This window comes from Astyanax mexicanus, chromosome 19 (assembly GCF_023375975.1).
Source record: "Astyanax mexicanus isolate ESR-SI-001 chromosome 19, AstMex3_surface, whole genome shotgun sequence".
NCBI classification, from domain to species: domain Eukaryota; kingdom Metazoa; phylum Chordata; class Actinopteri; order Characiformes; family Acestrorhamphidae; genus Astyanax; species Astyanax mexicanus.
Window position 1 is genome coordinate 18175061 of NC_064426.1, and position 12191 is coordinate 18187251.

The 12191-nt window shown below is 42.8% G+C and overlaps 1 protein-coding gene across 2 annotated transcripts in view; it reads right to left on the reverse strand.

Moving 5' to 3' along the window:
• The window catches only part of lrrc4ba (leucine rich repeat containing 4Ba), a 148187-nt gene that overhangs the window by 14217 nt on the left and 121779 nt on the right, over positions 1–12191 (reverse strand). Inside the window, exon 1 of one of the 2 annotated variants that reach the window (XM_022673993.2) lies at positions 186–212. The exons of the other annotated variant lie outside the window; for it this stretch is intronic. The gene's annotated coding sequence lies outside the window, so the exon portion shown is untranslated. Of the gene's footprint in view, positions 1–185; positions 213–12191 lie in introns of those variants that run through there. 2 annotated transcript variants of the gene reach the window in all.

The window sequence follows — 12191 nt, forward strand, 5'->3', positions numbered from 1 at the left end:
ATTTAAGTTTGTGGTTGTAAAGTGACAAAATGTGAAAAAGTTCAAGGGGTATGAATACTTTAACTAACTCTCATTGCCTAACATCTTTCTTCTTTTTCTCATTCTTCTGCTTCTATTGCTCTCTCCTTCTCTTTTACTCATACATGCTAACACACACACAGTATTGCTGTCTCTGTGAGACATACATTTCCCATGTTTCCTTTTCTACTTGCAAGGCCGTTGCAACAAGGCAAGCAAACCACTCAATTGCCTAGGGCCCAAACTGGCCTGGAGCCCCCAGACAATGACTGGTTATGAATCGAATGCAATCCCAGCTGGTCACCAACATCCAATAGACGTTAATTTCAGGTTGAAGTCTGGTCATGACGTCAGATGACAAAAAATTATGTCAGGCTAACATCTAATACTGTTGCGTGCCTGCAGGGATAAAAACTACGTAAACGTCTCTTTAACTTCTGTGACGGTCAATGACGTTGCCCCTTCCACAGCCAGCCAATTTCGTAATTCCTGCAGCCGGCAAAATATGAAATTTCTACAGTCGTAAAGCAAGAAAAGAAAGAAGAGAAAGGAAGGGGAAGAAAAAAAAGACAGCAGTAAGTGATCATTTACACTGGATAAATTATGCCCATTTTGCTTGGGGCACCCAATTGCCTTGAAACGGCCCTGCCTGCCACCTGTTTATTTGTTAAAGTTGTGTTTAGGAGTAATAGATGTTTTGCTGTTTCAGCTGTAAGCTGCGCTGTGGTTAATGTCCACCTTTAAGGCTTCTGAGTCAGAGCTTCATCGTGTTTGATGTTAACGCTCTGCCTAAAACTCCCTTTACTCAGCAGTTTTAGGATGTTTTCCCACCTGTAGCTTCTCACCCGTTTCTCTGGTCCAAATCAGTTAAAGAGTTTGTTAATTAGGGGCATTTTCCTCATTGGTTTGGTTTCACACACGGAAAACAGCAAGTGCAAAAAAACAACAACAAAAAAAAACAAATGATCATGCCTTTATCTCTGCTGATTGGTCAGAGCTGTCTGGGGTAGTAGAAAGTAAGAAGATATTAAATAGAGGAAGAAGGTTCTCTGATCTACTTGAACCAAAGACCCAAGTGCTGGGGGTGAACATGCAATTCTCTATACCACCGTTCTGCCCAAACATAGTACCTGGTCTTACATTCTCATTATATAACAACAGTAATATTTGGTGACATCGGTGACACTTAAATGTGATGTTGCAATAAAAAAAGCACTTTTCTGAAAAGAATAAAATTGATTTTTAAAAACATATCCACTTAAATTCCCATTTGACTTTAATGTTATTGGATATTTAGTCTTGAGATTAATAGTTAAATAAATATATTTTTGTTGAAAAATGGTAGAAGTAAAATGGAAGGAGAACATTTTCATGGTAGTGTGAACATTTGCCCTCTTTTTCTCAGACGTGTCTTCTTTAGGCTTCTAAAAAATGCCTTCCGAATTAGGTACAATGATTTTGCATTGATTTCCCATCAGTGTTTGTTTCTGCATTCTGGGTTTGGATTTATAACAGGTTTAAACACGCCTCCAGTTAAACTGCTTCTCCTTCTTCTTCTTCTGACAGAAAGAGAGAGAGAAATAAAGAAAGAGAGTGAGCAGGGAGGTGCTAGTAAGGCGATCACTGTGGCATAATGATAAGCAATTGGGTCATGACCCAAGATTTAGGTCTAAGTTAAATTGCAGGAATGTCAAGTAAGAAAATACAAATTCTTCATTACCTTACTTAAAGGTCTCATTCCATCGTTTTTAAATTAATTTTAAAAACGTCTAGTTGTGGTCTCTGGTATGAATAAATGCCATGCGAGTCGTTTTTGTGAAAAAAACATGTCAGGTGTTTCTATTTAGCTGCTTTAGATCAATGAATTACTGGTCTCTGAAGAAAGACAGGATTTCGGCTCTTGCTCATGAATATTCATACATGCAAACATATCGCCTCTGATTGGCTAAAAGCACTGCAGCAGAAAATGCGAGCTGCCTTCCCCCCACAGTCAATTTTACAGCTCTAAAACTCAAAGGACAAATTTTTTTCAGAGATACAGTGATACCATAAAGATATGGCACTGAGTGCTAGGTAAAGTAAACCTTTAAACTGCACTTAAAGTCAGACTTAAGAGGCCTGAGGCCGAGAAATGTTATCAATGCCTGTTGTGATGCTGCTCTCCCTGCATCAAAAAACTCCTACCTCAGACTTGGTGATTCGATGTTTGGGCATTTTCACCATGACGAAGGCCCAGGGTCCGCTCTATACCATAAAATCTGACGTGAACAGCGCCCGCTTTGACCGGTACTCTGTTGAGTTGAGCTGCCTTGTCAAACCATGCTTTACTAGTGTTCATTTAAAGTCTCTGTAAAATGCAGAATCAACCGGAGATCCAATTTAAATCTATAGTTACTTACACAAGATAGGTAAATGTAAACAAAAGCTGTAAACAGAGTAAACAGAGCTCCTCCTTAGCTATAGCTCCTAATGCTGTTACCCGGGTTCAGCGTGCCTGTTCAGCCCTGTCTGTGGGCGGTCCTGAGCCGAGGTGGGCAAGACCATGAACTCACTGGTTGATGTATACACTCTAATGTCTCTCTGATCCACTAGTATTTCTAAGAATTTTCTTTTACTAGCTACTCCAGACAATGGAGGCTGAGAAACAGTTTCATGTGCAGCATGTATATTTCTAGTTTATGCAAGACTGAATAAACACATGGCAAGTTTGACAACTTTGACTTCCTGTTACTTCAAAATGCTACAATAATACAACTTGCAGTATATTTGTCGAGTATATAAGAATGAGTTCTTTACGAATTTAGTGGTGTTACTTGATTTTAATCTTCATGTTTTATAGAACTTTAAACTCTGGTCTATAAACAACTAAATAGACAAATTTTCTATTTAATTTTGGGTGGTCAATTATAGGTACCTCATGGTGCCATTCGAGCAGCGCTTAATCCTCGTGGCCGGAACGCCGGCACTGAAGTCGCCAAGCTTTATTTAAAAAGTTATGATTAATTGGTGGAATTACTAAAAATCTAGATTAACATTGACAGCATTAATAAAACATAAAAGTAAAGTTTTCCTGTAGTATCCAAACAAAAGATAACGTTAAATCAGTTCACATTACTGGTGATGCAAATTCAAGACTAGAAAAAAAAAACACTCAAGTCCACATTCACACCTCATTAACATCACTGTTCTATTCCTAATCCTCAGGTGTCCACCGGTGCAGAATGGCTGCTGCGGGTCATTGTGCTAATCCTCGTGTCTGCGGGAACCTGCAGGCTCCTGGGGCCACGGCGAGGGCGTACAGTGGTGCAGTGCGTTTACTTTGATGGATGGCTAATTCAGCACGGACCGTGAGCCGGAGAGTCCTGATCTCCCTGCAGATTATTGAGACCCGAGTAACCTTATATAAGGGCAAATCTGGTGAAACGTGGGGCCGTTATTAATGATGATGGTCCTAATGATGCGACACCAACATGCAAAGTCCAAAAAGAGTGCGAGCGAGTGAGTGAGTGAGAAAGAGAGAGAACGAGGGATTATTAAACTGATAGATGACTTTACAGCTGCGGGGAGAGAAGGGAATTATCAACCCTAATAGAAGAATACAGAGCAGCAACATAGAGGGGGAGGCTACATGCAAAAATATTCAGCTTCCTTTACCCTGAAACCCCTAAATAAAATCCAGTGCAATCAATTGCCTTCAGAAGTCACTTAATTGGTTAATAGAGTCCAGCTGTGTGTAATTTTGTCTCAGTATAAATAAAAACATCTGTTCTGTAAAGGCCTCACCGGTTCGTTAGAGAACACTAGTGAACAAACAGCATCATGAAGACCAAGGAACTCACCAGACAGGTCAGAGATAAAGTTACGGAAAAGTTTAAATCATGATTAGGTTATAAAAACATATCCCAAGCTTTAAGCATCCCAAGGAGCACAGATCGAGCAAGGAGAGCACTGGTTAGAGAAGCAGTCAAGAGGCCCATGGTCACTCTGGAGGAGCTGCAGAAATCCACAGCTCAGGTGGGAAATCCTGTCCACAGGATTTTTGAAAGAAATACATAAAAAGTGCCGTTTGCAGTTTGGTACAAGCCATGTAGAGGACACAGCAAACGTGGGGCGTTATTAATGATGATGGTCCTAATGATGGGACACCAACATGCAAAGTCCAAAGAGAGCACGAATGACGGAGAAAAAGAGAGAGAGAGAACAAGGGATTATTATTAAACTGATAGATGACTGTACAGCCGCAGGGAGAGGAGGGAATTATCAACACTAATAGATGAATACAGAACAGCAACAGAGAGGGGGAGGCGTCTGAGAAAGATGAAGATAAAGAGAAAAATGAGGGAGGGGGGAGAAAGGGGAGCGACGGACAAGACAGTGTGAAAGAGTTTTTTCGGAAGGGGAAATATTAGGGAGATCGAGGGCGGAGGAGAAGAGAGATATGGAGGGAAAGGGAGAGGAGAGATAGAAGGAGAGGAAGAGACAGAGACATTAATATTAATAATCTCTCCCTGAGAAAGAGGGGGAGAGAGAACGCAAGAGAACAAGGGAGGGAGAGGAAAGCTCAATAGGAAGAAATGAATATGAAACAGAGATGGAGGGAGGGAGGGCAATGACAACACAGAGGTGCATATAAAGCGGCGAGCGCGAGAGAGTAAGTGAAAGAGAGGAAGAGGTGGAGAGATGAGGAAGAAAGACAATACAGGGGGAATGAATATAAAGCAGGCAAAGATGGACTGAGAGAGGCGAAGGGGAGAGAGGAGGAGAGGGGGCTGTGCCGTACCGGATGGGTGGAGAAGGTGCAGAGGTGGAGGAGAGAGGGTGGGGAGTAGGGCAATATGCCTGGTAAGATTAATCAATAATGCGCACAGTGTGTAATGACATTAAGACCAAGTGCGAGCACACTCACAGACTGCAGAGTGGGCTCTGTGGAGCTTGCACGACAGCCTAGATTTAGTAAGGCCTGAGCACCACTGTGTTACTGTGTCACAAAGGGTCAAGTGCAAAAGCAAGCGTCTGAATCCAGGGTCCTTACATCAGAAGCATCAAACCCAGAACCCTTTTTCTGAGTGAAGAAGTGGCACATGGCTATTATTGTGTTATACTCAGCAACCAGGGTGTGGGTACAAGTGGCACAGGCTTATTATTGTATTATACTCAGCTACCAGGGTGTTGGTACAAGCAGCACAGGCCTATTGTTGTATTAAACTTAGCAACTGGGGTGTTGGCACAAGTGGCACGGGCCTATTGTTGTATTACACTCAGCTACCACAGCGTAGGTACAAGTGGCACAAGGTATTGTTATAGCATATCTAGCAACCAAGGTGTTGGCACAAGCTGCATGCCGCCTATTGTTGTATTGTACTGAGCTACCTTACTGTGGGCACAAGCGGCACGGGACTATTGTTGTATTATATTTAGCAACCAGGGTGTTGGCATAAGTGGCATGGGCCTATTGTAGTATTGTACTCAGCTACCGGGGTGTTGGCACAAGCAAAACAGGCCTATTATTGTATTATTCTCAGCAACCAGGGTGTGGGTACAAGTGGCACGGGGCACTTGTTGTATTATACTCAGCAACCGGGGTTTGGGTACAAGTGGTATGGGCCTATTGTTGTATTATACTCAGCAACGGGGGTGTGGGTACAAGCAGCACAGGCTTATTGTCGTATTATACTCAGCAACTGGAGTGTTGGCACAGGCAGAACTTAACCCAAATGTGAGCCAAGAATCTGAGCCAGAATTGAGTCTAGATTTAACTCCAGAGCACTGCTGATAAAATTTAGACTTTATGATATTGGTTTATGATATTTGGGGTGATGTGAGTGATTTTTGCCAAATATCCACAGTTCAGACTCCTAAACCTAAAGCCAACACAGCCCAAATCCAGATCCCAGAGCCTGAACCCTTTAGGCTAGAGATATACTTGCTGTTGGGCCATGAGTTTTCAGAGACAACTGTAATGTACATTGTGAATGTACTGAAAAGTTTACATACTCGCCTATGTATGTTCCATGTTTGTACATTCCACGTGAGGCATGTACTTGCTACAGCTGCATTATCATATACTGTAGATTCAAGTGTAGCCATTCTTTCTTAATAACTTTACCCCATTTTAAAGATGCTGATTGCCTGCACTGCCTGCCCTAATGTTTTTTTCTGCACTTTGCGTACACATCACATTAATTTCTGAAGATGCCATTAATCAAACTCAAAGAGCCTGAACAAGTTGTCCAACCCAAAGTCTAAAATGAAGCACAAGAAAACTTAAGCCAACTCTAAGCAAGAACCTCAGGATCTAAATCCCAAATATTAAATTCTGGAGCCTTAGGTTTAATTCATGTTTAATTCTGAGCCATAAGACCCTAGTTCCAAAAGCCAAGTCTCTGGTGCTACATATCCTTACCCTAGAAAACTAACCCCAAAAATCCAAAACCAGAGCACAACTGCAAGGCTACAAATCTCAAAGTTTCTAACATTGATCAAAGTCTACAGTCCAGACCCCAGAATTTAGAATCCTAAGGGATTAAGTATTTGATCCCAGTTTCCAGGAGTAAAAATCTTGTTTCCTACATAACATGACCCATGAGTTAGCCAGACACCAGCACCAGACAATAAGTGAACCCCAAGAAGCCCAAGTTTAAACGCAAAATGCCACAATCCAGAGACATGACCCAAAGGAACTTCTTAGACCTGATGCAAGTCCCAACCCTCAAGTTAAAGCATTAAAGGCTAAAACTCGAGGGCCTTGAACCCCACCTTGCTGCACTAACCGCAACACCCTTCACTTCGTAGTCTGAAACCCAGACTGTATCTCCACCTTCTCCACCCTGCCTCCTCCTCCTCTGTCTAACCACCCCTCCTCCTCGATGCATCTGTGCGGAGTGCCGCAGGCCAGCATGAGAGGCACGAGGACGGACGGCCATAAAAAGCGATTATTAAAACATCGTGCTTGAAATTACCGTCACCTTATTTTATTTTTCCACGCTGTGTCATCTTCACGCATGACTGACAAGAGACACAATTAGCTCCGAGTGTGAACTGTCACGTTAAGTGACCATAATGGAAGATGACATCTGCTGCGATGGTGCTGATGGGAAATACAGTTCGTAAATGATGGCGCTTGATGGGAAACTGAGTCAGCTGCGGGCCTGCTGGGAAATGTAGTGCGCTGTGCGCTTGCAGTCGTCCGTGCGAAATGCTTTTTTTGCGCCACACATCTGTGACTCTGTGATCCTTCCACGGCTGCTGGCTCTGCTCTCTAAATGCTCAACGCCCTTTCACTCTGCTGTCCCTGTCCTCTTCCCGTGCCTAGGCACATCCCTTTATCTGCCTGCCGTGTTTGTGTCCTCCTTCCTTTTCACTCCCTCTCCATCCATGCGTGTCCTGCAGGGTCCGGCTGGTGTGTAAATACTGCGCTGCCCTCTACGTTTGATGAAAGATTAACCTACTGCTCTAACACATATTAACCCTTTAGCCTGGGCTCTGCATCAGCATCCTAACTGCTCTCTCGCGCGCGCTCGCAATCTCACTCGCTCTCTCTCTCTTTCTCTCCCTGTTTGCTCCACCCCTCCCTGTCTCTCTGTCTCTCAATGCAAACCTTAGCGAAGGGAGTTACCATGGTTACCTTTTCACTAAACTCAATCTTTCTCCCTCTCTCTTTCTTTCTCTCTCCAGCTGTATCCCTCTCGCTCTACCATCCCCCTCTCCTTCCTCTACCATCTCCCTCTCATTAACACGCAGAAACACGTATACCCACACACACACTCACACATACTCACGTACATAAGCAGTCTTACAAACTAGGTTGCACGAGGGTTTGGCACAACAAGATCTGCAGTGCTGTCCGAGTTCAAAAAGCTCCTCAGACCCTCACAAACATGCGGAGGGCTGCATAATTGGAGGCAATGGAACACATGCATGTATCACTTCTAGTGCCAGCTGCTCTGGCCTGCTCAGAGACACGGAGCTCAGCCTCCTCGAGGGGAAGTCCGTGTTGCGGAATAAGTTACCAGTGAGGCTGCGGCGGCGCCTCGCTTTTCCTTAAAAATGTAACAAAACAGAAATGCTTACAGCACTTCGATTTGGGACAAAACACACAAAGCTGAAAAAACCCACACAGTGTCTTTAAGGGATGTCTTGTAGAGTCGAAGGCGCCGGCTGGATGCGCAGGAGGAGCGACTCTTCTATTTTTACTCACGCATTCATTCCAGTTCAGGCCGCTGGCCGTATTTTCACTCTGTTCTTTAAGGTAAAGCACTGCATGGGTTCTCTTAAAGAAAGGATAATGCTTTATAAGCAAAAACAGCAAAACAAAACAAATCTTCTGTAAGCCTGGCATAAATCCATCATGAAAATAATGATCACTGCATGGGCTGGTGACTGTTTTGAGTCAGAGAACAAACCCCAAGAGCCTAACTCTGAGTTGAGCCTAACAGTCTAAATCAAGTGTCAGACAGAAACCCAACAGTCTGAACCCTGACACAAGAACATGAATCTCACAAAAGTGAGTTTATACTCCAAAGATTAATGTCCAGTGTCCAAAGTCTAGAGTCAAGACCTCTAGATCAACTCAAGACCTCTTAATCCTGGGAGCAGAAATCACAAGAGCCCAAACCTTGAACCCAACAGAACCCAACTGCCAACAGTCTGAAGCTGACGAATCCAACTCAAAACCCCAACACAAAATTATGAACCTCAGAGTTTATACCCCAGAATCTGGTGCCTAAAGTCTAAAGCCAAGAGCTCAGGAAGCTCAGTCTTAATACAGGAACCACAAGCTGCCTAAACCTTAGATACCCAAAAGGTAAAGTCCTGCAGGTGAAGCACAGAGAGCACAGAACCATAGCAGCGGAGCGACTACGCTTAGTCTCTGTCTGGGGAACTGACGTATGAATCAATTGTCAAACCTCACAGCTAGATCCCCAGAGATCTCATAGAGCAAACATCAGATTTCAAACTTCAAGGTCTAGACTCTGAACCACAAAAGTCAAAACCCCAAGAGCTTAAACCCTGTGAGTTGAACCCTGTGAGCCAGAACCTAAGAGTCTGTCTGAATGCTGAAGTCACCTAAAGCAAGTAATATAAAGCCCAAGCACTTACACTCCTGGACAGGGAATAAACCTGGTCACAGAATATGTTTTTCTTTCAATACTAAAAAAAATTTGATTCAAAATTATGTGTGGTCTAAGACTAGGCTTAATCCTTTTTTTGGGAAACTGCCCCTAGAAGTTGTAGAAGTCTATGCCTAGTCTCTAGTGCCAAACATGATAGCCTGAAATTTACAAACCCTAAGGGGCAATTTCCTTGACAGGGAATAAGCTTTTTGTACACTATATTTTCCTTTCAATGGAAACTTACCAATCAAAATGCTGTGTAGTCCAATAATTCCGGTTTGGGGAAACTGTCCTTGGAAGTTCTAGAACTGCCTAGTGTCAAAACTCATGCCCAACAGCCCAAACTCATGCACATGAGAATAAATCTTAGAGTTCACAGTGCAAAGATAAATGTTGAGACTCTAAGATCCTGGATCCTAAGATCAGGAACCATAAGAACTGCAACTCCAGAACCAAACGGAATGAAAAGCATGAAACTTACAAACCCAAGAGGGCAGCTTCCTGCACATGGATTAAGCTTAGTTGTAAGCAATGATGAAAAATGCTGTGTAGTCCAACACAAGGCTTAATCCTTGTCTTGGGAACATCAGAGGCCAAACTCCAGAGTCCAAACTCAAAATGAACCCAGTAAACTACCCTATTTTAAAACAGATCAAAATTTATACTCAACCCCCAAAGGATAAATTGTAGAGACCCAGGAGTGTAAACCACAGTGTCTGAAGCTCAGTCTGACGGTCTGGGTCTCTAAGAGTCTTTGAGTTTAGGCCGTTGGCCATATTTCCCCTGTTCTTTAAGGGAAAGTGCTGCAGGCAGAGCACAGGCTTGACTGAATAAAGGATAACGCAAGATAAGCAAAAACGCTGGAACAAAACAAATCTTGTGAAATGCAACAAACCTGATGCAAATCCATCACGAAAATAATGATCCCGGCTTGGGCCGTCCGCCGCTGCCAGAAGCCTGGCTCCCCGTCAGAGCGAATATCTCACTGTTATTGTTTTTTTTTTTCTCCACTCCCTTTACTGTAACACAATCATAACGATTAATTTTAACTCTACTTTTGACCGCTACACCTTGTAGGTTTCAGTTGCAGCCGAGAAAACAAAGGAAAAACTGATGGGATTTCATTTTGAAGGCAGTCAAAAGAAGAACAGTCAATAAATCTTCTGTAGGTACGGTTCCGAGCTCAGAATACAACAAACCGCAGTGATGTACGGAATGTGCTCCTGATCACCCAGAACTGGAATAAAGTGTTTTAAATGCAAATAAAGAATCAATACAAATCACCCCTGACTATGCACTTAGTTAAGACCCTTACAGTCTCCTGGCTAATGTACACAAGCTTGAAAAAAAGCACCACACAGCAGCTGCACAGCAGATTCAGGTTGTTCCTCGTGTAATCCCCAGCGCAGCTTATTTCTACCTCTGTTAGACAACAACTATTTTTTTAAAGCACAGTCCCCTTTTCTGGAATATCATATCCCAATAAAAATCCACAAATGTTACACATACACTTTATTTGTAGTTGTTGCCCTATTTTCCACTCTTTTAATTACCACTATAGCAGGCATTGTACTGTTGGCCGTGTTGCCGGGCTGCTCTAATTGCCACAAAACTTAATAACGAATAAATAAATAAAGAAACAACACAACCCACAGCATTGTACATCCTCCGTAACATATTCCCATTCATTCTTTTTCATTTTTTTATAAAAAGAAATATTTAAATCAGTGCATGAAAAAAGTACATCATTAATTTATAAAAGATAATTAGCACATTTTGATTGGACTAAGTAAAAACAAGTGTGTGAAAAGCAGCCTTTATGCGTATACCATAAAACATTTTTACTGTGAAATTGTAATTAAGAAGACGCGACGGATCCTGAAATGGCTCATAAACAAATTAAATGCTTTATTAATAGTGACACCCAGTGAGGTTATCAAGGAGATGCAGAAACACCGATGTAACGACTTATGAAAGGACACACTTTTAATTTCAAGACACACCATGTAAAATAGATACGAGAACGAGACTGAAATTCAATACTGCCCAGGTCTACACTATGTTCCATACAGGTACAAATAAAAACACTATACTTAAGTGTAAAGTAGGTTATGTGTAGGGTAGAGTGGTTAAGGTTAGGGGGAGGAGTAGAGTAGGTTATGTGTAGGGTAGAGTGGTTAAGGTTAGGGGGAGGTGTAGGGTAGGTTATGTGTAGGGTAGAGTAGTTAAGGTTAGGAGGAGGTGTAGGGTAGGGTAGGTGTAGGGTAGAGTAGTTAAGGTTAGGGGAGGTGTAGGGTAGGTTATGTGTAGGGTAGAGTAGTTAAGGTTAGGGGGAGGTGTAGGGTAGGTTATGTGTAGGGTAGAGTAGTTAAGGTTAGGGGAGGTGTAGGGTAGTTAAGGTTAGGGGAGGTGTAGGGTAGGTAATGTGTAGGGTAGAGTAGTTAAGGTTAGAGGGAGGTGTAGGGTAGGTTATGTGTAGGGTAGAGTAGTTACGATTAGAAGGAGGTGTAGGGTAGGTTATGTGTAGGGTAGAGTAGTTAACGTTAGAAGGAGGTGTAAGGTAGGTTATGTGTAGGGTAGTTAAGGTTAGGGGTGGGTGTAGGGTAGGTTATGTGTAGGGTAGAGTAGTTAAGGTTAGGGGGAGGTGTAAGGTAGGTTATGTGTAGGGTAGTTAAGGTTAGGGGGAGGTGTAGGGTAGGTTATGTGTAGGGCAGAGAAGTTAAGGTTAGGGGAGGTGTAGAGTAGGTTATGTGTAGGGTAGAGTAGTTAAGTTTAGGGGGCGGTGTAGAGTATGTTATGTGTAAGGTAGAGTAGTTAAGGTTAGGGGGAGGTGTAGGGTAGGTTATGTATAGAGTAGAGTAGTTAAGGTTAGGTGGAGGTGTAGGGTAGGTTATGTGTAGGGTAGAGTAGTTAAGCTTAGGGGGAGGTGTAGGGTAGGTTATGTGTAGGGTAGAGTAGTTAAGGTTAGGGGGAGGTGTAGGGTAGGTTATGTGTAGGGTAGAGTAGTTAAGGTTAGGGGTTGGTGTAGGGTAGGTTATGTGTAGGGTAGAGTAGTTAAGG